This window comes from Pseudophryne corroboree, chromosome 6 (genome assembly GCF_028390025.1).
Source record: "Pseudophryne corroboree isolate aPseCor3 chromosome 6, aPseCor3.hap2, whole genome shotgun sequence".
Classification (NCBI taxonomy): Eukaryota; Metazoa; Chordata; class Amphibia; order Anura; family Myobatrachidae; genus Pseudophryne; species Pseudophryne corroboree.
This window is the reverse complement of record NC_086449.1, coordinates 448,687,298-448,715,284: the sequence shown is the minus strand read 5'-3', so window position 1 is coordinate 448,715,284 and position 27,987 is coordinate 448,687,298. Positions and strand designations below refer to the sequence as shown.

The 27,987-nt window shown below is 41.4% G+C and overlaps 1 protein-coding gene and 1 pseudogene across 2 annotated transcripts in view; one reads left to right on the top strand and one right to left on the bottom strand.

Moving 5' to 3' along the window:
• The window catches only part of TAFA5 (TAFA chemokine like family member 5), a 777,120-nt gene that overhangs the window by 561,490 nt on the left and 187,643 nt on the right, over nucleotides 1-27,987 (bottom strand). The window lies entirely within an intron of this gene.
• LOC134939158 (5S ribosomal RNA) lies at nucleotides 1,886-2,005 on the top strand (annotated as a pseudogene).

Genomic DNA, 27,987 nt, shown 5'->3' with positions numbered 1-27,987 from the left:
GCAGTAATTGGGGTTCCCCATCACTTTACGAAGAAAACAACACCAGAAAAGTAAAAAAAATCATGTTGACCTTTTTCCATGTCGACCTTGTTCATGTCGACTTAATGACCACGTCGATCAATAGTGGTCAATCTAATGACTGTCAGCCTAAATCTTGTCAGCCTAACGACTCATACCCAAGAATTAACCACTTACCTGGGTAATATTTTTTCCAAAAATGTCCACAAAACGGGCGATTTTCTTAACTATCAAATTATGTAAGTAAGAGCTCTTAAAACCGATTCATTATAATTTTTTAACAAAAATGTAAAGTCAAGTATCTATCTATCTATACATACTATATATATATATATATATATATATATATAAAAAAAATAGGAGTATAGCGCCACGAGTGAGAGAAAAAACACCTAAAAATTAAAAATATATTTATATGTAAAAAACACTCCCTTATGAATAATAGGATGTCAGCCGTCCCCTAAAATTTCAGCATTGGTAAGATGCTGTATAATGTTAAGGTGAATATGGGTAGGTAGGGACTCTGGCGACCAACTGGTGTTTATATATAAAAAAAATTTCAGTGGACTAAAATGCAATTTATAAAGGACATGATAAAAAGACCTTTTTTGTAAAAGAGTAAAAACAATTTATTTTGCAAAAAGTAAAAAACACTAATTTTTAGAAAAAACTGTTTTTTTCACAAAACTACATATATGATAAAAATGTAGTAAAACAGAATATATGCTAAAAAATGGATATATAAAAATCTTAAGACATAAATAGAATAAAGGAATTTATAATTAATAAAAAACAGCTTAACTTAAGATGGAGGGTCATACAGGATATCCCAACGCGTTTCGTCTATCTGACTTCATCAAGGGGTAGTGAGTGAATGTGCAGAGTGGGCTTATATACCCACTGATAAGGGGTTACTAGTTGTGACATCACTTCCTGTCAATTAACAATGTAAAAATGTATCGTATACATAGTTCATATTGGTAGCAGAGAAACAATGATGGAGCAATACTATTAGGCTAGGGAGAGGCATCCCATGACAATTATATTAAAAAACGAGTTCAGTAAGTTCTTTAAAAACAGTGTAGTGAATAGTTCTTGTTGTTATTGCGCACTTCCGCCACACTTCCTGTATCGGCGGCTGCGGAGTGCGCATGCGCGAATGCCCCACTTCCGGTATCGCGTCTCGAACAGCTGTGTTCAGAGCTTCATGCCCCACTTCCGTCCTTAATGTTCTGTAATCTGTGCCCCACTTCCGGTATGCGTGTCCATTCCGGAAGTGAATGACGCTTCTTCTTGTTTGACAGCGTCTGGAGAGTTCAGTGCATTGTCGGCGGCCATTTTAGCGGAGTCCCTATATGCAGACGTTGATTCTCCTTGCATATTATTTGCTCGGTTACATAGATAAAAAATATATAAAATAAGATGCAGTTAATATCGTTTCGCCTCGAGTATTCCTAACACTTCATTAAGACAATTATTACATATGGGGCATATATGTCCACTTTTAGTCCAAGGCAATAAATTATGTTTCTTGACAGTGGTAATTCTGTGGAAATTATTTTTCAAAATAATGGGGTGGGAGAAATAAATATCTTTTAAAAGCAGTTTAATAAATATAAACTATTCATATTGGGAAGATATATATTTTTTTGCGTTATAAAACTGGGTGAATTAGAGTGAATTATGAAAAACGTGATAACATGTGCAAAAATGGGGTTATGAAATTGCCCCATTTTTATAAGGTTTTTAAAAAAATGTCTCGTTTTATCCTCATTCACTTTAATCACATTGAATGTATATGTGCACCTGAATTCACAGCACAATAAAAATGTTTGACACAAGAATCAGTGTTTTGTTTAAAGCCAATAGATACAGTCATACCACACTGGCTCCACGCCCAAACCCGTCCGATCTTGGAAGCTAAGCAGTGTCGGGCTTTAATAGTACCAAGAGGGAGACCACCTGGGAAGCTAAAGTACTGTAAAAAATAGGTAACAAACACTAATGTGTCAAAATAAGGCCCACGTACACGACACACATGATCACTCAGCTTAGTGGGCACACACTAAGGCATGGACAGGTGCATGCACACATCTGTACAAACTTGATATATATACATAGGATATGTATATGCATATATGTATATATCTGTATATGCACATGTTATCACGTTTTTCATAATTCACTCTAATTCACCCAGTTTTATAACGCAAAAAAATATATATCTTCCCAATATGAATAGTTTATATTTATTAAACTGCTTTTAAAAGATATTTATTTCTCCCACCCCATTATTTTGAAAAATAATTTCCACAGAATTACCACTGTCAAGAAACATAATTTATTGCCTTGGACTAAAAGTGGACATATATGCCCCATATGTAATAATTGTCTTAATGAAGTGTTAGGAATACTCAAGGCGAAACGATATTAACTGCATCTTATTTTATATATTTTTTATCTATGTAACCGAGCAAATAATATGCAAGGAGAATCAACGTCTGCATATAGGGACTCCGCTAAAATGGCCGCCGACAATGCACTGAACTCTCCAGACGCTGTCAAACAAGAAGAAGCGTCATGTGTCATTCCGGACACGCATACCGGAAGTGGGGCACAGATTACAGAACATTAAGGACGGAAGTGGGGCACGAAGCTCTGAACACAGCCGTTCGAGACGCGATACCGGAAGTGGGGCATTCGCGCATGCGCACTCCGCAGCCGCCGATACAGGAAGTGTGGCGGAAGTGCGCAATAACAACAAGAACTATTCACTACACTGTTTTTAAAGAACTTACTGAACTCGTTTTTTAATATAATTGTCATGGGATGCCTCTCCCTAGCCAATTAGTATTGCTCCATCATTGTTTCTCTGCTACCAATATGAACTATGTATACGATACATTTTTACATTGTTAATTGACAGGAAGTGATGTCACAACTAGTAACCCCTTATCAGTGGGTATATAAGCCCACTCTGCACATTCACTCACTACCCCTTGATGAAGTCAGATAGACGAAACGCGTTGGGATATCCTGTATGACCCTCCATCTTAAGTTAAGCTGTTTTTTATTAATTATAAATTCCTTTATTCTATTTATGTCTTAAGATTTTTATATATCCATTTTTTAGCATATATTCTGTTTTACTACATTTTTATCATATATGTAGTTTTGTGAAAAAACTGTTTTTTCTAAAAATTAGTGTTTTTTACTTTTTGCTAAATAAATTGTTTTTACTCTTTTACAAAAAAGGTCTTTTTATCATGTCCTTTATAAATTGCATTTTAGTCCACTAATTTTTTTTTATATATAAACACCAGTTGGTCGCCAGAGCCCCTACCTACCCATATTCATATATATATATATATATATATATATATACACCAAACACACAGAGTTCTCTCATTTTCCGCAATCAGCGTTAACCATTTTTCTCCAGTCTTCTCAGGTTAGTTCCAATATGTGATGCTGCAATTCCAAATAACCTTTTTTCCAAAAGGTGGAATTATCTGTATTTTCAGTACATATATATATATATATATATATTATGCTGTTATTGGGGACATATGTCCCCCTGTGTAGCTGTGCACTTCACCGACAATGCTTACTATTTTTTTTTAAAGGGGCATGGCCTTGCCTCTCCATGATTGACAATGTCCCCCTTGTACCCGGGCCATTGGTCGCTCTTGGTAGCCCTGGGCGGTGCCTGGCTGCCCGATTACTGCTGGACACAGTGATTGTAAACACTGGGAAAGAAGACTGACAGTGATGCCACTGGAAAATGATCTACAAGCATAGAGAAGGTGTTTCTGACTGGTCACAGCAGATGCAAACATGTCAGGGAAAGCCCATCCTGGCGTGGTTACATCTGATGCAAAACAACACACAGTGAATTTAATTTGCTGAACAAATACTTGCCTATCATTTTAAAACTTTTAATAAAAATGCAAAAATCAGATATTTAATATCTTTTAAAAAAACTCAAATACTTTGCTTATGGCCACTATCAGCTTCCCATACTGCCCAACAGTATCATTTCCCACATTTTTAGGAGGGTTTGGTATAGATGACCAGGCGATGGGTTGCCGGCTGTCAATATCCCAACAGCGGCATCTTGCCCGCCAGAATATCCGGCAGCGGTGTGAGCACTAACAGTCCCCTTGTGGGCTCGCTGCGCTCGCCTCACTGCAGGCTCGACGGCTCACTGCGCTCATCACTAGATCTATTCCCACTGTATCAGTGTCATGGACACCCATAAGTGGGAATAGCCCTGTTGCGCTGAGATTCCGGCTGGTGGCATTGTCATATCCTGACGGTTGAGATCCCAACAGTTAGTAAAATAAATGCATCCCCTTTGGGGTTCAAGGTGATTTTTACACTTTTTCATACAAATACAGAAGTAGCACCAAGTACAATTACCACACAACCCGTGAGGTGCAATTTCTAATTGAAAAGCACACATTGCTGGAACAAGTATACTGAACATTCCACACACACTAAGTTGGCCAACATTAACTTTTATGGAACACACTGCTAACTGAATTCTACCCCATAGGTTTTAATATTTTATTTGAAATACTATAATACATCCCCATTTTCAACTTTATGTATAAATTAAATCCATATGGAGTCACCTAAAATATATATTTTTTTATAAATAAACAAATAAATAACCCAATGACAAGTTATGCAAACCTGATCCTAGCACAGCTGTAATGTGAATTAATTAATGGGGGCTCTATGCATATAACCATATAGAACCGTTTGTCTCTGTTTGGTGGGAAGGTGGGAAGGTGGGGAAACCATTATTGGCAGTTTGTGTATTGACCCTTGTGATCAATCTTTCATTGTAGTCAATAAGGATCATTTACTGACACCAAAGAGATGATACATTTAAAAAACATTATTAGCAAGGGATGACATTGAGAGCATTTATCATTATCATACAGTTAGATGTTTTTACTATGCCTGGAAGGTGAAAGAGGTCACATTTCTCCATGAAACAAGGACACACACACATTCATATGCACACATTTTCACATCTAGAGGTTATACCACTACATGCTGTGATATTTTGATAGACAACAATCATGACCAATTTTGGTTAATTAATGTGGAAATATTTAAAACTTATATTTTCAGTATTTGCAGACACTGCACTTTTTAAAATGACCATTACTGCCAGCAATATATTGTACTCCTAGTGTCATCTAGAAGTGAAGAGTGGATCTAGAATATCAATGTTTATATTTCTGCATGGCTGCACAGAAGTGAGCATTGCTGCCATGCAGCATTGGAGTAAAAGGGTTTGACATGTATGTGGAGTTAGCATGTTCTTCAATTTACTCTGACAGTGTATAATATCACATATACACGCACACACATCTTCACATACCGTATGTGTCCACTGTGTGTATATATAAGGGATTGGTATGAGATACCGATGATCAGTTTACCGATGCCGGCTTCCCGGCCACCAGGATGTTGGCAGAGTGGGGAGCGCTAGTTTGCCCCTTGTGGGCATGGTGGCTTGCTGCACTCACCACAGGTTATATTTTCCCTCTATGGGTGTCGTGGACAGGGCAGGGAACAGAGAAGGGGATGGGGGCAGGACAGAGTGAAGGGCAGATTGGAATAGAGTAGTGCAGAGAGTAATTGGTGGGGTAGGGCACAGTGTGGGATGGAGAAGTATGAAGAAATGAAGTGGGACTGAGCAGGGTGCAGATCAGCAGACTAAGAGGGGAAGGGTGGTGGGACAGAGCAGGGGTGGGATGGAGCAGAAAAGCAAACAAAGAGAGGGCTGAGCAGGACAGAGCAGTGGGATGGATTGAAGTGGAGCAGCAGGCAGACTGAGTTGACCCAGCAAATACTGGGTCCCTTTATTTGTCTATAATTTACAGGTAGGCAAACAAGTTTCTGATGAAAATGTTGCCTGTTACTGTATGTATTTAGACATGGTTCAAAATTTTGACTGTAAGCTCTAAGGGGGTAGAGACAGATGTTAATGATGATTTAATAAGATGGAGCTTAAGAAGAAGAAGAAGAAAAAGGAGAAAACGTAAAACAATGTATTATTTAACAAAAAGGTATATATTGTAATATATAGGTAATTTAGACTCCTATTTTGAAAAGGCAAAATATTAAGGTACTGGAACTAACCAAAAAATATGATTGCAATTTCTCAATGTTTCAACTGCAGAACATGCAAGATACAATAATGTCTGAAATTAAGGGGTAATTAAATTATCATCAATATTTTTTTGGGTGTGAAAAATGGGAGATTTTTGCTAGGGTGTTTTTTTTCCCATTTTTTTTTTTACCAGTTCAATAGACCCTAATTTTTTGCACCAATAACACTATGTATTTTCAAGCAAGAAGTCATAGAATCTGGCATAAGTTCAGGAACCTATGTATTTTCTCAAGAAAACTGACTATCAGAGATTTTTTTCTGAGCTTGCTGAGGACACCAAAAAATCCCTGATAATAGCTGCCAGCGACAGCGCTTCTGGGCTAATTCTATAGTTCTGGGGGATCAATTAGCCCATAATAAAGTACTGTGGCTAATTGAATTACTGCTTAAATATCTAAATATATGTTTTACATTTTTCTAGAAAAGAAAGAGCAACAACTGTCAGTATCTTTAGAGTATTTGTCAGTATTATTGCTGTGACTTGTGTACTTGGCATATGAGGTTTATTTTTGTGATAATTAGTTGTTTAAGCAACTATTGCTGTGTAAAATATCACCTAACTAATTGACATGGCAAGACTAGCCATCCATAAACTCTACCCTAGATAATCAGAGCTGTCAGAAAGATACAATGCATTAAGATTACCAATTTATTTCCAAATAGCACAACACTGCAGATGTCTTTTCAAATCTTCATCTCAGCAACTCAATAAGGTGATAAACTACTTCAACTTGCACAGAAAATTCATTAGATCATTGTAATTTGCTTGTGCATGCCATTAAATTCAGCTAGTGGCACACAAAACGCAGTTACATTTGAGACTTATTAATACATCTAATGTGACAAATCAGCATTGGCATCCCAATTTTGTCTTTTATAGATGATCAGTTTTTATTTCAAGAACACTTGGCATACAAGCCATTGTTTGGGAAGATTGGTTTGCTAATAAAGTTGGCTTTCAAACCAGTCAACTACATGATTTCCAAGACAGTTGTCAAACAGTTTCAGAATTTTTAATACATGCCAAGTAACTAGTTTGCAATTAAAAAAAATTCTATGTGTGTTCCATATTTATTACTAAAATGTTGTTTTGTTTCATAACAGCTTAAAAAAATCATTTATGATAGGGCAGCAATTCAGAAATTGCAATAAAGGTCATTGCTCAAAACCCATATCTTGCTATTGAGAACAAAATTTGGACTTGGATAAGTGGAAAAGTCACATGCAGCCACTTTGACTCAAAACATGGCGCTAGGCTGCGAAAGCAGGGGGCTACCTTTAAGATGCAAATGCATTGCTGTTTAGCTATGTGCTCGCATTTCAGTGGGGGGGCATCATGCGGGGTGGCCTTGCACTGCGCTGGGTGGCCCCCAAATCATAATAGAGAAATGAGTTGTAGTTTTGTGATTTTCAGCAAAAAACTACAATGCATGCAGAATTAGGCCCTATATCCAGTGTTACCTGAGGCTTAAACTCTCCTCTTCAGTGGCATGGGTAATTATATGCATTTTGCTGTTGCTTCCTCTTCTTAATACCAGTGAGTTTTAAGTCACTTGAATAAACAGCCTCTTGGCAGATAACATGGTGATGGGTGTCAGAAGAATGCATAAAGAGTGCATACAGTATGACTCCACTCTCACTAAAGAAAACATTCTTTAGAAACTGTTAAAATGGGCATACACTACACAAATATCTGGCAGATAATCTTCCAAATCTGGCTGGTTGGAATGAAAATCTGTTAATGGATGAGAGCATATGACAATCAGCCATTTGCTCCCAATCACTGGAAAAATTGTCAAAAACTGTTGCTCATACAAATTGGTTAAATCACGGATAAGTTTTGAACATTTTCCAGTGTTTGGTAGCAAATGGTCAATTGTCATTTGCTCTTATATATTACTAGATTTTCATTCTAATTAGCCAGATCTGGCAGATTATTTGCCATATAATTGTATAGTGTATGCCCAGCTTTTTACAGTAGCTACTGTACTATGCACAATGCTTCAGTCTGTTTATAGCCAATAATAAGTTTGTCTGTGACTTGTATTTATCAAATTGAGTTTTTAGGGCTCAGTTATAGTAATGTTAATATATTTTGCACATGATCTGTATTTCTGAACCATACATGTGTGACAAAACTTTGTATGCATTTCATTAACTTGCATCTCATAGGGCACAGTAGGTTCATATTCATCTAATTACAACACATTTACACAAAAATTTATCTAAAGATACACCTTTTAAGAGGTTGGAGGTCTGGTGAAATGATAGCAATGATGACGATCTAAACACTTTCTACCCACTTCTGATTAGCTGGTTGCGCATTGACCCCTCTAATTGATAGCACTCAAATCATTAGTGTGGTTGCCATATTATATCAAGCCTTCTATTTGCATTACATAATTGTCATTTCCATTTGAATGTGTGCAGGAAAGAATATCCATTTTTACCTTTTTAAAGAGGAAAACAACAGGTTCTTTGTAGCTAACTAACTTATTTTGTATTGTGTATTTGTATTGTGCAGACAATAATTTTATGTATATGACAATTCATTATAGTATTATGTGTACAAATAGGGTAATGTAACTTGAGTATGTATTATTAAGACTGTTCTAGCTATTATTATTATTATTATTATTATTATTATTATCCTTTATTTATATGGCGCCACAAGGGTTCTGCAGCGCCCAATTACAAAGTACATAAATAATCAAACAGGAAAACAGTAACTTACAGTTGATGACAATATAGGGCAAGTACAGGGTAAATAAACATAGCTACATCAGCAGATTACACTGGAATAAGTATCAGGTAGCAGAAGACTGCTGGATTTGGTGCAGTTGAAGGTTATTAAAGTAAGAAAAATGATAAGCACATGAGGGAAGAGGGCCCTGCTCATGAGATATAACATTCTAAAGGGGAGGGGAAGACAGACAGGGGTGACACAGATGGGGTACATAGAAAGTGTGGAACAGGGGGTTAGGATGAGATTTGGCTGGGTTAGGTGAAGAAGTGGGCCTTGAGACCGAGTTTGAAGTTTTGTAGAGAGGTGGAGAGTCTGAGGGGGAGAGGTAGGGAATTCCAGAGAAGTGGTGCAGCACGTGAAAAATCTTGGAGGTAGGAGTGGCAGGAAGAAATCTGTAGGCAGGAGAGTCGGCGTGCATTAGCAAAGCGAAGAGGACGGGTGGGAGTATAAAGGGAGATAAGGTCAGAGATGTAGATGGGAGAGGAGTGGGTGAGGGCTTTGTGAGTGTGAGAAGCTTGAAATGGATTCTGAAAGGGAAGGGGAGCCAGTGAAGGTCTTGTAAGAGAGGAGAGGTGGACATAGTGTGTTTGGTGAGGAAAATGAGCTGGGCAGCAGCATTGAGGATAGATTGGAGTGGAGAGAGGTATTTGTCAGGAATGCCAGTCAGGAGGAGATTACAGTAGTCCAGTCTGGAGATGACCAGTGAGTGGATAAGCGTCTTAGTAGCATCCTGGGTCAGAAAGGGTCTGATCCTGGATATATTTTTTAGATGAAAATGGCAGGTTTGTGATAGGTGCTCTTCAACATAGCTATGGATTGAATTCTCAGAAAATCTTTTCTAACTGAAATGGGCACCATTACTGGCAAACATACAGCCCTGACAAGGTAGTCTACTCCGATGATATCGTCTTCCTAGTCGGAAACATGCAGGATGCCCAAAACATCCAAAATAAGCTCTGCACAATACAGCAAAGCTTGGCTTACAAATAAATGTGGAAAAAAACAAGTACACTGGAACTATGCATGTGCACCTAAACCTAGATGGATACATCACTGAACAAGTGGAAATCTATACCTGGGTTTAACTAACAATGGTCAACAGACAGCCACTATAAGCAATATCACAAGATGTATAGGTTGAGCCACAGCTGCCTTTGCATCTATGAAAAAAAGCCCTCTGGAACCAACTGAACATTTCCATTGCCACAAAAATTAAGGTATCAATGCATCAGATAGAACAATATCACTTTATGGTTCAGAATCATGGACAATCTTTAACCGAACAAGGCTGGAACATTTCATAGTGAGGTGCTTATGAGACATACTACAAGTCAAACAAACAGAATCCTGGAGAAATGAAAACAATGCCAAGACCAACCACAATTGAATCCTGTATTAAAAGACAGTGTCTACAGTGGTTTGGCATGTCTGCAGAATGGAGCCTAAAAGAATATCATACAAGTGCCTAAATAATACACACCAGATGGATAGAAAATAGCACGTGACGTGCCAGAAAAAAATCATGGCTAAGGCAGATTGCCCAAGACCTTCAACTATTGCACTTCAGTATTGATGATGCCAAGCAAACCAATCCCAGTAGTGTGTGTTTATTAGAGATTCCCTGCCTTTGGTTATCACAGTGCCGGCAAACTTACCCTACCAGCACTAGCTACAATCACGTCTACGTCTAAAATGTATTAATTCTGTCAATTCTACCTCTATGGTATTGTGGGGTGTAAGTGTATTTACTTGTGTGCCTGCATTTGTCTGGTGCAAATTACACTATTCTCAGCTGGATGCATCTTGAGATGTACATGACTATGCATGTAAATATGTTTTCTTTCTGTACTTTTGGAGCACCCTCCCAGATTTTCCCACTTCCCTAATAACATGTAATAGGCACATGTCACCATCTACACTTGCCACATGCCTTTCCCCTATGGGGTTCCAGAATCAACCAGTATGACTTAATATATATTAGAAGAATAATTCCCCCTTCCACACCGAGGTTATTTCTGGAGCAATCTGGGGCATGGCTTGGTGTGAAAGGATCAACCTGGGTTGTGTTACCTGGGAATCTGAGCCTGGTCGGGACCAGCGTTGAACCTTGGTTAGCCTGCGGTGTGAATGATGTTATCTGGGTTATCCGACCCAAGTCATGCTAAAATGAACAGAGAGGTGGATAACTGGTGCTTGGAGATGATGTGTAAACACGGTTTCAAGGAGCTGGGACACAGCTTGAAAGTGTTCAATAACTTGGGTTGATTAAAACTGCAGTGTAAACACAATTTAGTGTGTAAACTGCTATATCTGGTGCTAGGTATATATTTCTTTGTATATAATATATCTTCTAGTAATGACATGTACTTTAAAATCCAGCTGCAGGAATCCAATATTGGATCAAGGCAAAAATAATCCACTTAAAAACACAAAGAATCTAAAAAATATACATACAGATGTGTCCTCTTAGATCTTTGCTCCATGTGCTACAAGTTGCGTTACAAATAACGCGTGATTGCCGTGTGACTCCTTATTTCCGAGCGTCTTTTTTGATTTTTGTTTCCGCAAAAATGCATCTTAAACACACAGTAATGTAATAGGACATACAAGCAGCTTCTGCTTATTAAAATGATATGCGGCATGTCTATATTCTGTGTGTGGGTGCGACTGTATTTGCATAAAAATGCTATGCTACAGTGTTTTCCTGAAAAACACTGTAACATGGCATTTTGGATGCAGATAGAGCTGCTATTACACACAGAATATAGGCATGCCACATATCATTTTAATTAGCAGAAGCTGCTTGTGTGTCTTATTACATTTCTGTGCATCTAAGACGCAGTTTTGCATAAACAAAAAGTACAAAAAGATGCTCACGCTACTGAGTCCCTCCACAGTATAATGCGACTTCAGGGGCTGTTTAGCGTGACTGATGCAAGGACGTAAGAGGACACATCTGTATGTCTGCATATATGCATATGCACAAATATATATAAGGATCAGCGCTGTTAATAACTGCACCAATATGACTGAAAGATTTTGATTCTTAGCAAATGAAGATATCTATATAAGATTTAATTTGTCAATAAAAAAGATCCATAAAAGTTATTGCAATTGCAACAAGTTTTGCCCACCAATGTGTAGGCTTTATCAAAGAGAATGTCTTTGATAAAGCCTACACATTGGTGGTCATTCTGAGTTGTTCGCTCGTTGCCGATTTTTGCTATGCTGCGATTTGTTGCTAAATGCGCATGCGCATGGTACGCTTCGTGCATGCGCTTAGTTATTTAACTAAAAATTTTGCAGTTTTGCTGTTGTTCGTGCGGCGCTTTTCAGTCGCACTGCTGATTGGTGAGTGATTGTCAGGAAAGGGGCGTTTCTGGGTGGTAACTGAGCGTTTTCCGGGACTGTGCTAAAAAACGCAGGCGTGTCAGGGAAAAACATGGGAGTGTCTGGAGAAACGGGGGAGTGGCTGGCCGAACGCAGGGCGTGTTTGTGACGTCAAACCAGGAACTAAACGGACCGAGCTGATCGCAATCTAGGAGTAGGTCTGGAGCTACTCAGAAACTGCAAGAAAATATTTAGTAGCAATTCTGCTACTCTTTCGTTCGCTATACTGCTAAGCTAAGATACACTCCCAGAGGGTGGCGGCCTAGCATTTGCAATGCTGCTAAAAGCAGCTAGCGATCGAACAACTCGGAATGAGGGCCCTTCGGTGGGCTAAATGCATCAAAGGCACCTCTGCTAACCATTATCGGTGATCGGACCCTCTCAATTGGCACTCCGTATGGACATGCTTTTCTGATTACACCTGTGCAGAAAGACCACATCATTATAGTGAGCTATAACTGGTGAAGTATCCATTAATAGCCATCACAAATGAGGCAATTATACATCATAGCCAACAGCAGGGACCAAATTACAGTGTCCCAGGAGCTGACAGCTATATCCTATGGCAGGGATGGAAAGAAACCAGTGCATGGAGCAGATAATAGCAGGCATTATGGTCCTACCATCGACACCAGTATAGAAAAAGTGCTAAGGATTTATCAGAAGCCATAATTAGAGGCTGCACCATATCTTCATTTGCTGAGTCTCAAAAACTTGTATTGGTATAGTGTAGAGATGAGCGGGTTCGGTTTCTCTGAATCCGAACCCGCACGAACTTCATGTTTTTTTCACGGGTCCGAGCAGACTCGGATCCTCCCGCCTTGCTCGGTTAACCCGAGCGCGCCCGAACGTCATCATGACGCTGTCGGATTCTCGCGAGACTCGGATTCTATATAAGGAGCCGCGCGTCGCCGCCATTTTCACACGTGCATTGAGATTGATAGGGAGAGGACGTGGCTGGCGTCCTCTCCATTTAGATTAGGGTTGAGAGAGAGAGAGAGAGATTGACCTGAGGCTGTGATACTGTAGAAGAGAGTGCAGAGTTTAGTGACTGACGACCACAGTGACCACCAGACAGTGCAGTTGTTTGTTTTATTTAATATATCCGTTCTCTGCCTGAAAAAAACGATACACACAGTGACTCAGTCACATACCATATCTGTGTGCACTGCTCAGCCCAGTGTGCTGCATCAATGTATATATATATCTGACTGTGCTCAGCTCACACAGCTTATAATTGTGGGGGAGACTGGGGAGCACTGCAGTGCCAGTTATAGGTTATAGCAGGAGCCAGGAGTACATAATATTATATTAAAATTAAACAGTGCACACTTTTGCTGCAGGAGTGCCACTGCCAGTGTGACTAGTGACCAGTGACCTGACCACCAGTATATATAATATTAGTAGTATACTATCTCTTTATCAACCAGTCTATATTAGCAGCAGACACAGTACAGTGCAGTAGTTCACGGCTGTGGCTACCTCTGTGTCGGCACTCGGCAGCCCGTCCATAATTGTATATACCACCTAACCGTGGTTTTTTTTTCTTTCTTTATACATACATACTAGTTACGAGTATACTATCTCTTTATCAACCAGTCTATATTAGCAGCAGACACAGTACAGTGCGGTAGTTCACGGCTGTGGCTACCTCTGTGTCGGCACTCGGCAGCCCGTCCATAATTGTATATACCACCTAACCGTGGTTTATTTTTCTTTCTTTATACATACATACTAGTTACGAGTATACTATCTCTTTATCAACCAGTCTATATATTAGCAGCAGACACAGTACAGTGCGGTAGTTCACGGCTGTGGCTACCTCTGTGTCGGCACTCGGCAGCCCGTCCATAATTGTATATACCACCTAACCGTGGTTTTTTTTTCTTTCTTTATACATACATACTAGTTACGAGTATACTATCTCTTTATCAACCAGTCTATATATTAGCAGCAGACACAGTACAGTGCGGTAGTTCACGGCTGTGGCTACCTCTGTGTCGGCACTCGGCAGCCCGTCCATAATTGTATATACCACCTAACCGTGGTTTTTTTTTCTTTCTTTATACATACATACTAGTTACGAGTATACTATCTCTTTATCAACCAGTCTATATTAGCAGCAGACACAGTACAGTGCGGTAGTTCACGGCTGTGGCTACCTCTGTGTCGGCACTCGGCAGCCCGTCCATAATTGTATATACCACCTAACCGTGGTTTTTTTTTCTTTCTTTATACATACATACTAGTTACGAGTATACTATCTCTTTATCAACCAGTCTATATTAGCAGCAGACACAGTACAGTGCGGTAGTTCACGGCTGTGGCTACCTCTGTGTCGGCACTCGGCAGCCCGTCCATAATTGTATATACCACCTAACCGTGGTTTTTTTTTCTTTCTTTATACATACATACTAGTTACGAGTATACTATCTCTTTATCAACCAGTCTATATATTAGCAGCAGACACAGTACAGTGCGGTAGTTCACGGCTGTGGCTACCTCTGTGTCGGCACTCGGCAGCCCGTCCATAATTGTATATACCACCTAACCGTGGTTTTTTTTTCTTTCTTTATACATACATACTAGTTACGAGTATACTATCTCTTTATCAACCAGTCTATATATTAGCAGCAGACACAGTACAGTGCGGTAGTTCACGGCTGTGGCTACCTCTGTGTCGGCACTCGGCAGCCCGTCCATAATTGTATATACCACCTAACCGTGGTTTTTTTTTCTTTCTTTATACATACATACTAGTTACGAGTATACTATCTCTTTATCAACCAGTCTATATATTAGCAGCAGACACAGTACAGTGCGGTAGTTCACGGCTGTGGCTACCTCTGTGTCGGCACTCGGCAGCCCGTCCATAATTGTATATACCACCTAACCGTGGTTTTTTTTTCTTTCTTTATACATACATACTAGTTACGAGTATACTATCTCTTTATCAACCAGTCTATATATTAGCAGCAGACACAGTACAGTGCGGTAGTTCACGGCTGTGGCTACCTCTGTGTCGGCACTCGGCAGCCCGTCCATAATTGTATATACCACCTAACCGTGTTTTTTTTTTCTTTCTTTATACATACATACTAGTTACGAGTATACTATCTCTTTATCAACCAGTCTATATTAGCAGCAGACACAGTACAGTGCGGTAGTTCACGGCTGTGGCTACCTCTATGTCGGCACTCGGCAGTCCGTCCATAATTGTATACTAGTATCCAATCCATCCATCTCCATTGTTTACCTGAGGTGCCTTTTAGTTGTGCCTATTAAAATATGGAGAACAAAAATGTTGAGGTTCCAAAATTAGGGAAAGATCAAGATCCACTTCCACCTCGTGCTGAAGCTGCTGCCACTAGTCATGGCCGAGACGATGAAATGCCAGCAACGTCGTCTGCCAAGGCCGATGCCCAATGTCATAGTACAGAGCATGTCAAATCCAAAACACCAAATATCAGTAAAAAAAGGACTCCAAAACCTAAAATAAAATTGTCGGAGGAGAAGCGTAAACTTGCCAATATGCCATTTACCACACGGAGTGGCAAGGAACGGCTGAGGACCTGGCCTATGTTCATGGCTAGTGGTTCAGCTTCACATGAGGATGGAAGCACTCAGCCTCTCGCTAGAAAAATGAAAAGACTAAAGCTGGCAAAAGCAGTAGCACCGCAAAGAACTGTGCGTTCTTCGAAATCCCAAATCCACAAGGAGAGTCCGACTCCAATTGTGTCGGTTGCGATGCCTGACCTTCCCAACACTGGACGTGAAGAGCATGCGCCTTCCACCATTTGCACGCCCCCTGCAAGTGATGGAAGGAGCACCCGCAGTCCAGTTCCTGATAGTCAGATTGAAGATGTCAGTGTTGAAGTACACCAGGATGAGGAGGATATGGGTGTTGCTGGCGCTGGGGAGGAAATTGACCAGGAGGATTCTGATGGTGAGGTGGTTTGTTTAAGTCAGGCACCCGGGGAGACACCTGTTGTCCGTGGTAGGAATATGGCCGTTGACATGCCTGGTGAAAATACCAAAAAAATCAGCTCTTCGGTGTGGAAGTATTTCACCAGAAATGCGGACAACAGGTGTCAAGCCGTGTGTTCCCTTTGTCAAGCTGTAATAAGTAGGGGTAAGGACGTTAACCACCTCGGAACATCCTCCCTTATACGTCACCTGCAGCGCATTCATAATAAGTCAGTGACAAGTTCAAAAACTTGGGCCGACAGCGGAAGCAGTCCACTGACCAGTAAATCCCTTCCTCTTGTAACCAAGCTCACGCAAACCACCCCACCAACTCCCTCAGTGTCAATTTCCTCCTTCCCCAGGAATGCCAATAGTCCTGCAGGCCATGTCACTGGCAATTCTGACGAGTCCTCTCCTGCCTGGGATTCCTCCGATGCATCCTTGCGTGTAACGCCTACTGCTGCTGGCGCTGCTGTTGTTGCTGCTGGGAGTCGATGGTCATCCCAGAGGGGAAGTCGTAAGACGACTTTTACTACTTCCACCAAGCAATTGACTGTCCAACAGTCCTTTGCGAGGAAGATGAAATATCACAGCAGTCATCCTACTGCAAAGCGGATAACTGAGGCCTTGACATCCTGGGTGGTGAGAAACGTGGTTCCGGTATCCATCATTACTGCAGAGCCAACTAGAGACTTGTTGGAGGTACTGTGTCCCCGGTACCAAATACCATCTAGGTTCCATTTCTCTAGGCAGGCGATACCGAAAATGTACACAGACCTCAGAAAAAGAGTCACCAGTGTCCTAAAAAATGCAGCTGTACCCAATGTCCACTTAACCACGGACATGTGGACAAGTGGAGCAGGGCAGGGTCAGGACTATATGACTGTGACAGCCCACTGGGTAGATGTATGGACTCCCGCCGCAAGAACAGCAGCGGCGGCACCAGTAGCAGCATCTCGCAAACGCCAACTCTTTCCTAGGCAGGCTACGCTTTGTATCACCGGTTTCCAGAATACGCACACAGCTGAAAACCTCTTACGGCAACTGAGGAAGATCATCGCGGAATGGCTTACCCCAATTGGACTCTCCTGTGGATTTGTGGCATCGGACAACGCCAGCAATATTGTGTGTGCATTAAATCTGGGCCAATTCCAGCACGTCCCATGTTTTGCACATACCTTGAATTTGGTGGTGCAGAATTTTTTAAAAAACGACAGGGGCGTGCAAGAGATGCTGTCGGTGGCCAGAAGAATTGCGGGACACTTTCGGCGTACAGGCACCACGTACAGAAAACTGGAGCACCACCAAAAACTACTGAACCTGCCCTGCCATCATCTGAAGCAAGAAGTGGTAACGAGGTGGAATTCAACCCTGTATATGCTTCAGAGGTTGGAGGAGCAGCAAAAGGCCATTCAAGCCTATACAATTGAGCACGATATAGGAGGTGGGATGCACCTGTCTCAAGCGCAGTGGAGAATGATTTCAACGTTGTGCAAGGTTCTGATGCCCTTTGAACTTGCCACACGTGAAGTCAGTTCAGACACTGCCAGCCTGAGTCAGGTCATTCCCCTCATCAGGCTTTTGCAGAAGAAGCTGGAGACATTGAAGGAGGAGCTAACACGGAGCGATTCCGCTAGGCATGTGGGACTTGTGGATGGAGCCCTTAATTCGCTTAACAAGGATTCACGGGTGGTCAATCTGTTGAAATCAGAGCACTACATTTTGGCCACCGTGCTCGATCCTAGATTTAAAGCCTACCTTGGATCTCTCTTTCCGGCAGACACAAGTCTGCTGGGGTTCAAACACCTGCTGGTGAGTAAATTGTCAAGTCAAGCGGAACGCGACCTGTCAACAACATCTCCTCCTTCACATTCTCCCGCAACTGGGGGTGCGAGGAAAAGGCTCAGAATTCCGAGCCCACCCGCTGGCGGTGATGCAGGGCAGTCTGGAGCGACTGCTGATGCTGACATCTGGTCCGGACTGAAGGACCTGACAACGATTACGGACATGTCGTCTACTGTCACTGCATATGATTCTCTCACCATTGAAAGAATGGTGGAGGATTATATGAGTGACCGCATCCAAGTAGGCACGTCACACAGTCCGTACTTATACTGGCAGGAAAAAGAGGCAATTTGGAGGCCCTTGCACAAACTGGCTTTATTCTACCTAAGTTGCCCTCCCACAAGTGTGTACTCCGAAAGAGTGTTTAGTGCCGCCGCTCACCTTGTCAGCAATCGGCGTACGAGGTTACATCCAGAAAATGTGGAGAAGATGATGTTCATTAAAATGAATTATAATCAATTCCTCCGTGGAGACATTGACCAGCAGCAATTGCCTCCACAAAGTACACAGGGAGCTGAGATGGTGGATTCCAGTGGGGACGAATTGATAATCTGTGAGGAGGGGGATGTACACGGTGATATATCGGAGGATGATGATGAGGTGGACATCTTGCCTCTGTAGAGCCAGTTTGTGCAAGGAGAGATTAATTGCTTCTTTTTTGGTGGGGGTCCAAACCAACCCGTCATATCAGTCACAGTCGTGTGGCAGACCCTGTCACTGAAATGATGGGTTGGTTAAAGTGTGCATGTCCTGTTTATACAACATAAGGGTGGGTGGGAGGGCCCAAGGACAATTCCATCTTGCACCTCTTTTTTCTTTTCTTTTTCTTTGCGTCATGTGCTGTTTGGGGAGGGTTTTTTGGAAGGGACATCCTGCGTGACACTGCAGTGCCACTCCTAGATGGGCCCGGTGTTTGTGTCGGCCACTAGGGTCGCTTATCTTACTCACACAGTCAGCTACCTCATTGCGCCTCTTTTTTTCTTTGCGTCATGTGCTGTTTGGGGAGGGTTTTTTGGAAGGGACATCCTGCGTGACACTGCAGTGCCACTCCTAGATGGGCCCGGTGTTTGTGTCGGCCACTAGGGTCGCTTATCTTACTCACACAGTCAGCTACCTCATTGCGCCTCTTTTTTTCTTTGCGTCATGTGCTGTTTGGGGAGGGTTTTTTGGAAGGGACATCCTGCGTGACACTGCAGTGCCACTCCTAGATGGGCCCGGTGTTTGTGTCGGCCACTAGGGTCGCTTATCTTACTCACACAGCTACCTCATTGCGCCTCTTTTTTTCTTTGCGTCATGTGCTGTTTGGGGAGGGTTTTTTGGAAGGGCCATCCTGCGTGACACTGCAGTGCCACTCCTAGATGGGCCCGGTGTTTGTGTCGGCCACTAGGGTCGCTTATCTTACTCACACAGCGACCTCGGTGCAAATTTTAGGACTAAAAATAATATTGTGAGGTGTGAGGTATTCAGAATAGACTGAAAATGAGTGGAAATTATGGTTTTTGAGGTTAATAATACTTTGGGATCAAAATGACCGCCAAATTCTATGATTTAAGCTGTTTTTTTAGGTTTTTTGGAAAAAAACACCCGAATCCAAAACACACCCGAATCCGACAAAAAAAATTCGGTGAGGTTTTGCCAAAACGCGGTCGAACCCAAAACACGGCCGCGGAACCGAACCCAAAACCAAAACACAAAACCCGAAAAATTTCCGGCGCTCATCTCTAGTATAGTGATTAACAGCGCTGATTAATAACCTGGTCTGGACCTGAGATTTTGGTGTGAAAGGGTATAACAAAAAATCTAAACAGTTTCTGTGATAATAGAATTTGCTGTGCTCTCACTCTATTAATAACAGTATTTCTCATAGTCATCAACAAATGAGACAGTGGCACTTTACACATTCCTCATTGTGACTGATATTAAATGCAGCAAAACCAATATTGCTCTCAATGCTAAGTTACTATGATTCTTTCCGGAAGAGAGATTCACATCTCAGCATTTTACTAGACATATCTCAAAGTACAATACATAATCTGCAAATGTGTTAATTTCTAATGAAACCTAACTAACATTTAGTACATTGCTTGCACGTCTCAAGGCACGGCTTGTCTTGAATCAAACAGCATAATAAAAGACGTTATCATGATATTGGCAAATTTTTGACTTGAAAAATATGTCATGCATTTTTTTCCTTGGAAAATGAAAAGATGATGCCTGAATGAAACAGATGCCGCCACCACGTTTGCAATTGAATTTGAGCAATAGAAGAAAGTAAATGGTATTAAAATGGTATTATTGCATGTAATCACTGCTAAAGACTGTTAAAAAATAAAACGTACTTAGTCACATCTCCATCTACATATAAGGATTTTAAAAGCTAACAATAACATATCAGAGAGAAAGACAATTTAATGTCTTAAAATATACCATTCTTTTTGAAAAGTATGCATGAAGCTGACAGAGGAATATATAAAGAATTATAAAAAAGGCAATTCATCATGATTAGTGTCTTCATTCTCCAGATACAAGGCAGGGAAATTACCAGGAGGCATTCATAAAGCAGAAATCTGTACTGTTTGCTTAGATCTCAGATGCCTGACATGACCCTTATCAAAGGGAAGAGGAAGTTACTGTAACTATAGAACAGAAATAATTGTATGATTAGCCACAAGTAATTAATATACCAATAACATGCATTGTAATAACCATAATAAACATCTGTAGTAGATATATATATATATATATATATATATATATTGCTAATAACAGTATTTAGATATTAATATTTTGGAAAACTGCCTTTGTATCACAAATAAACACAACCTAAACCTGTTCAAACACACTAAATTGACGAGAGAGCAATATGATACATTCATGGATCGCACTTATGATAGATGTAGTATTGAGTGAATCATAGTCAAATTATGGCCTCAAAGAGTTAAATTATGTTGAAACTACACAGATTTGGCCAACGATGATAACAACTATATGTGTAGGGGTGTGCTGTACATGAAGGCGCTAACCTGCTGCTATATCAGAGATGTAGAAAACTGATATATGCCGTACGAGGCTAAATGCATATATTTTAGCATCTGTAACCACCAATTGTTGAAACACATCTCCTTGTGAGCTCACTGCACTTGCCTCGCTTTGGGCATAGGGTTTTTACTAAGCTCTGCTTCACTTGCCACAAGATTACTAATCATCATAATATAGGAAAGGGAAAAGGGGTGGGATGTCTCTTGCACATGAAAGAAAAAATGTAAATCGTGTCTATATCATATAGACCTATACAGAGATACCCCTAATATTAGTAAAGTGTCAATTGATAATTTAAATGCAGGGGTGCTACCACAGATCATGTAGTTGTACAAAGGTAGGGGAAAAGAAAAAAAAAAAGCATCTGCTTTGTGGTGCACTAGAAATTTAAAATGTAACTTTTAATGAATGCATTAAAAAAATCAGTGACATGTTATATTGTCTTGTCTTACAAAGTGACTTTATGTGAAATATTAAAAAACATGTACAGTATAACAATTGTGTCAAAGTATGACAACACTGTGAATTACAAGAAGAAAAAAAAAATTAACATAAATTGTTTAAAAAAACTGAGCGTCTTTTTAGTGTCTGTCCTTTTTTATCACTGTCTTAGTATAACTCAATGATACTATGGGGTATATTTACTAAGGTCCCGATTTTGACCGAGATGGTGTTTTTTTCTTCAAAGTGTTATCTCGGGAATTTACTAAACTCAAATCACGGCAGTGATGAGGGCATTCGTAATTTTTGGGAAGTCCTAGGAAAAAATTACGAATCAATACACCATCGGTCAAATACGCCTGGAATTTTGTAGAAATCGGTCATTTACTAAAAAGTGCAAATCACAAACACTGCTGACAATAGCCAAACACTGCCGTGATAAAATACAACTCGTGAAAAAGTGCTAAAAAAAACAGACCTGCTTTTTTTTACCGTGTTTGGATAGGCATGCACGGATCCATGAGATCCGTGCATGTTTTTCAGTGGGAAGGGGTGGGAAAGTGTTAATTAAAAAAAAAAAAATGCGTGGGGTTCCCCTTCCTAAGCAAAACCAGCCTCGGGCTCTTTGAGCCGGTCCTGGTTGTAAAAATATGGGAAAAAAAGTGACAGGGGTTCCCCCATATTTAAACAACCAGCACCGGGCTCTGCGCCTGGTCCTGGTTCCAAAAATATGGGGGACAAAAAGCGTAGGGGTCCCCCCTATTTCTGAAACCAGCACCGGGCTCCACTAGCCAGATACATAATGCCACAGCCGGGGGACACTTTTATATTGGTCCCTGCGGCCCTGGCATTACATACCCAACTAGTCACCCCTGGCCAGGGTACCCTGGAGGAGTGGGGACCCCTTCAATCAAGGGGTCCCCCCCTCCAGCCACCCAAGGGCCAGGGGTGAAGCCCGAGGCTGTCCCCCCCATCCAAGGGCTGCGGACGGGGGACTGATAGCCTTTTTGTCAAAATGTGACTATTGTTTTTAGTAGCAGTACTACAAGTCCCAGCAAGCCTCCCCCGCAAGCTGGTACTTGGAGAACCACAAGTACCAGCATGCGGTGGAAAAGCGGGCACGCTGGTACCTGTAGTACTACTACTAAAAAAATACCCCAATAAAAACAGAAGACACACACCTTGAAAGTAAAAGTTTAATACATAATCCACACCTCCATACACACAAACTTACCTATGTTCACATGAGGGTCGGTCCTCTTCTCCATGTAGAATCGATGGGGTACCTGTTGGAAAAATTATACTCACATAATCCAGTGTAGATCGGTCCTCTTCTTTTCTATTTGTAATCCACGTACGTTGCAAAATAAAAAAACGGATACACGACCACGCACTGAAAGGGGCCCCATGTTTTCACATGGGACCCCTTTTCCCTACATGGAGAAGAGGACCGACCCTCGTGTGAACATAGGTAAGTATGTGTGTATGGAGGTGTGTATGTATGTATTAAATTTTTACTTTCAAGGTGTGTGTCTTCTGTTTTTATTGGGGTATTTTTTTAGTAGTAGTACTACAGGTACCATCGGGCCCGCTTTTCCACCGCATGCTGGTACTTGTGGTTCTCCAAGTACCAGCTTGCGGGGGAGGCTTGCTGGGACTTGTAGTACTGCTACTAAAAACAATATTCACATTTTGACAAAAAGGCTATCAGCCCCCCATCCGCAGCCCTTGGATGGGGGGACAGCCTCGGGCTTCACCCCTGGCACTTGGGTGGCTGGAGGGGGGGACCCCTTGATTGAAGGGGTCCCCACTCCTCCAGGGTACCCCGGCCAGGGGTGACTAGTTGGGTATGTAATGCTAGGGCCGCAGGGACCAATATAAAAGTGTCCCCCGGCTGTGGCATTATGTATCTGGCTAGTGGAGCCCGGTGCTGGTTTCAGAAATACGGGGGACCCCTACGCTTTTTGTCCCCCGTATTTTTGGAACCAGGACCAGGCGCAGAGCCCGGTGCTGGTTGTTTAAATATGGGGGGACCCCTGTCACTTTTTTCCCCTGATTTTTACAACTAGGACCGGCTCAAAGAGCCCGAGGCTGGTTTTGCTTAGGAGGGGGGACCCCACGCATTTTTTTTAAAGATTTTAACAATGATTTATTTTTTTATAAAGGTGCACAATGAAGCCCAGCACGGATCTCACAGATCCGGCCGAGATTCATTGTGTTAAAGTCGGCAGTGTTTTACAAGTCACTCACGTAAAACACTGCAAAAAAAACCAAATGACATCGACATCGGTAAATACGAAAATGCAGAATACGACAGCTTAGTAAATTAGTCGTAATAAATTCAAAAAGTTGCAACTTTACACTTTCGATGTCATTCGTGATTGAACTTTAACCTCAATCGGGAAAATACGATTTTTAGTAAATATACCCCTTTGTGTCCACTTTAAATTGATATTGTGGATATGTTAGAATGTAACAAAAATATACTGTTGTGCTCATATAAGAATCTTGGCATATTGCCCTGAGAGACGTTAGAATTTGGATACAATTATGTAACACATTATTCAATCATCTAACAAAAGTAATCCTGTGTATTACAAGATGTGCTGTAGCTGGCTTTAATGCCGTGTGTTTAAGAAACACTTGGTTTTTCGATATAAATTATATTTAATTTCACAATTAGAAAGCCATATGTTAGGCAGTTATTATTAGTGTACAACTTCCTATCTCAATGGTTTCATTAGTGATGGCAGATATGATGTTGGTACAATGGGGGTCATTCCGAGTTGATCGCTCGCTAGCAGTTTTTAGCAGCCATACAAATGCATAGTCGCCGCCCACCGGGGAGTGTATTTTCACTTTGCAGAAGTGCAAACGCCTGTGCAGCAGAGCGCCTGCAAAAACATTTTGTGCAGAACAAGACCAGCCCTGTAGTTATTCTTCGTGTGCGTTGACTCTAACATTGGTGAGTTGGCTTGTAACGTCACACACCCGCCAAGTGTTCACCCAGCCTGTGTTTGTCCTGGTATGCCTACATTTTTCCAAACACTCCCAGAAAATGGCCAGTTGCCAGCCAGAAACGCCCCCTTCCTGTCAATCTTCCTGCGTTGTGCCATGCGACTGAAAGCTTCGCCAGAACCTGTGCAAAACCACAAAGGACTTTGTACCCGTATGTCGCACATGCGCATTGCAGTGTATAAGCATGCACAGAAATGCTGATTTTTAGCCTGATCGCTGCGCTGCAAACAACAGCAGCTAGCGATCAACTTGGAATGACCCCCATTATACAGTAAATAGTGAAAGCACCATATAGGGTGTCGGATCTTATACAGGGAGGGCTTTGCTAATATCTTTTTAAATTACCTTACACACATGATATCAGGTATATTAGTAAACCACCTCTCACATATAGTGTCAGGTATGGCATCAATCCAATTCTGACATATAGTGTCAGGTATATTGGAATATCACCTCTCACTTATAGTGTCAGGTATATTTCACATATGTGCTATTCCAATGAGCATAATATCAGTGCCCCCTATAGGTCTCTCACTTAATAGGTATATTGATAAACCATCTCTCACATATAGTGTCAGGTATGGCATTGATCCACTTCTCACATACACAAGATTACTAAACATTATGATTTGTGACATGATAGTCAAAGAAGGAAAAAGAAATAAAAATGAAAAAAAAAAACTTGTGTTGACCATGTATGTGTTGACCATAAGAACATGTTGACCTTTCTCAAAGTAGACCTTTCATATGTCGACATTTTGTCCATGTTGACATTGTGGGGGTCATTCTGACCCGTTCGCTCACTGCTGTTTGTCGCAGCCCAGCGAACGGGTCTCTACTGCGCATGCCAGACGGCCGAAGGCCGTAGCAGGGCTGCGATCACCTCTGCCTGATTGACAGGCAGAGGCGGTCGCTGGACAGGAGGGGGCGGAATGGCGGCATTTGGCTGCCATTTGGTGGGAGCGGTCCGGCCAACGCAGGCTTGGCCGGACCGAATGGGGGACGGGCCGCAGCAGCTGCATGACGTCACACGCAGCCGCTGCAGGCCGGGGAGCGATGAGTAGCTCCCGGCCAGAATGCTAAAGATGCGCTGGCTGGGAGCTACTCTTGAAGTGCAAAGGCATCGCCGCTGTGCGATGCCTTTGAACTTCTGCGGGAGGGCCGGCACTGACATGCGGGGCGTACTAGCCCTGTGCTGGGCATCCCCCCGCATGTCAGTGTGAATGATCGTAGCTGTGCTAAATTTAGCATAGCTATGATCAACTCGGAATGACCCCCTGTGTCTGTTGACTCTATGGAGTCGACTTAATGACTGTCGACCTAATGTATGTCGACCAATAGCCTGGATCCCGTAAACTGCATTGTATTGGTAACATGGGAATCCTTTATAGTCAACAATCAACATTGTTGGCAATTTAAAAAAAATACTTATGCTCAAAAAGGTTTTGTTGGAGGCAGGGGGGGTTTCTATGATGGTGATAGGCCACATATCAGATATGTGCTGAATAAACAAAGAAAGGTCTGCAAACACAAATGAAAAATAGAACTCAACTCTAGCATACATTACAAAGTTTATTTTATTTAATACCAATCAGTGACTTGGGATGGGGTCTATAGATTTTTGCTAACTGATATTATGGTGCATACTATTTTTGAATGTATGTATTATACTGCTGCATTGTGTAGTATCATTCTTGCATCCTATCAGCAACTGTGTTCACTACTAGACCTATTTAATGATATCCGGACATTAGGTCGACAGCACGTAGGTCGACACTCATTAGGTCGACCACTATTGGTCGACATGGTCATTATGGGGTATATTCAAAACCTGTCGGATCCTTTCAACAGAAAATATCTGACAGGGCAGTATTCAATGCCAGGCCAGGTCAGTATTCAAAGTCGGATTGACATTGTCGGAAATGGGGCTAAAATCTGTCAGGTTTGGCCGCACCTCCAACAGCCAATGTGGACTCCAACAAGTTGGGAATTCACGACTTGTCAGAAAAATCAGCCGACATTGAATAGGTCGGAACCCTTTCCGACCTAAACCTGTCGGAAACTGCCATTTTCCAACAAGAAGGCAGTTTCCGACAGGTATTGGATACACCCATATGGTAACATGATCACTATGTCGATATGACAAAGGTTGACACATGAAAATGTCGAAATTAGTTTTTCACTTTTTTCTTCATTTTTTTACTTTTTCATACTTAATCAATCCACCTGGACTATTATTGAGACTAGTAACTTTGCCTAAAGCATGGCGAGCAAATAAAGCCATGCAAGGGGACACGGTGCACTAATTGGGGTTCCTGGTCACTTTACGAAGAAAACTACACACACAAAAAAAATCTCAATAAATAAAAAAAACTCATGTCGACCTTTTTCCATGTCGAGCTAATGAATGTGTGACCTATTTTAGGTGTTGACCAATAGTGGTCAACCTAATGACTCACCCTAGTTACTGTTGACCCAATGATCCACACACTATTCAACAGTGTCGTCAGCTACCATTTAGGGTGTATATAGCTAACAAGGCAGTCTGTGGTCAGCACTAAGCAGAATTGTAGGTGTCAGTTATATTACGGCAAGAAATAAATTACTAAGTAATTTTTATGCTGCCAATAAATATCGGGATAGTTAGTCCCCACAAATAGGTAAGCATAAAAAGAAATTGGCGCTAGAGAGCTGAATAGATAAAAATATATACAACACAATTTTATTGATATTCTGTATAATCCTACTGTTGCAACATTCATTAAAAACATAAATTTAATAATAATAATCATGCCATTATTAAATTTATGTTTTTAATGAATGTTGCAACAGTAGGATTATACAGAATATCAATAAAATTGTGTTGTAAATATTTTTATCTATTCAGCTCTCTAGCGCCAATTTCTTTTTATGCTTGTCAGTTATATTACGTCAAATACCTGAATCAGAGGTGTTTCTACAGAGGAAGGGGCCCGTGTGCACCTCTGGGTGGGTCCCCTCCTCTGCACAGCGCTGTAGACTCCGGTACTGTGCCGGAGTCTACTGTGCATGCGCAGGTCTCCGGAAACATGGCCCCCGCCATGTTCTGGAGACCAATTTGGCTACCATGCATGCGCGGTGGCCATTTTTGCTGCAATTTCCGGTGCGATCACAGCTCCCGGCGCTGGACTCCGGAAATGTAAGTATTAAAATAGATGCAATGGGTGCGGTGTGGACCCCCCTGGACCCAGGGGCCCGTGTGCACCGCACCCATTGCACCCATTATAGAAACACCAATGACCTGAATGTGTATAATGGGTCATGAAAATATTCACAATCCTTCTGTGAAGCA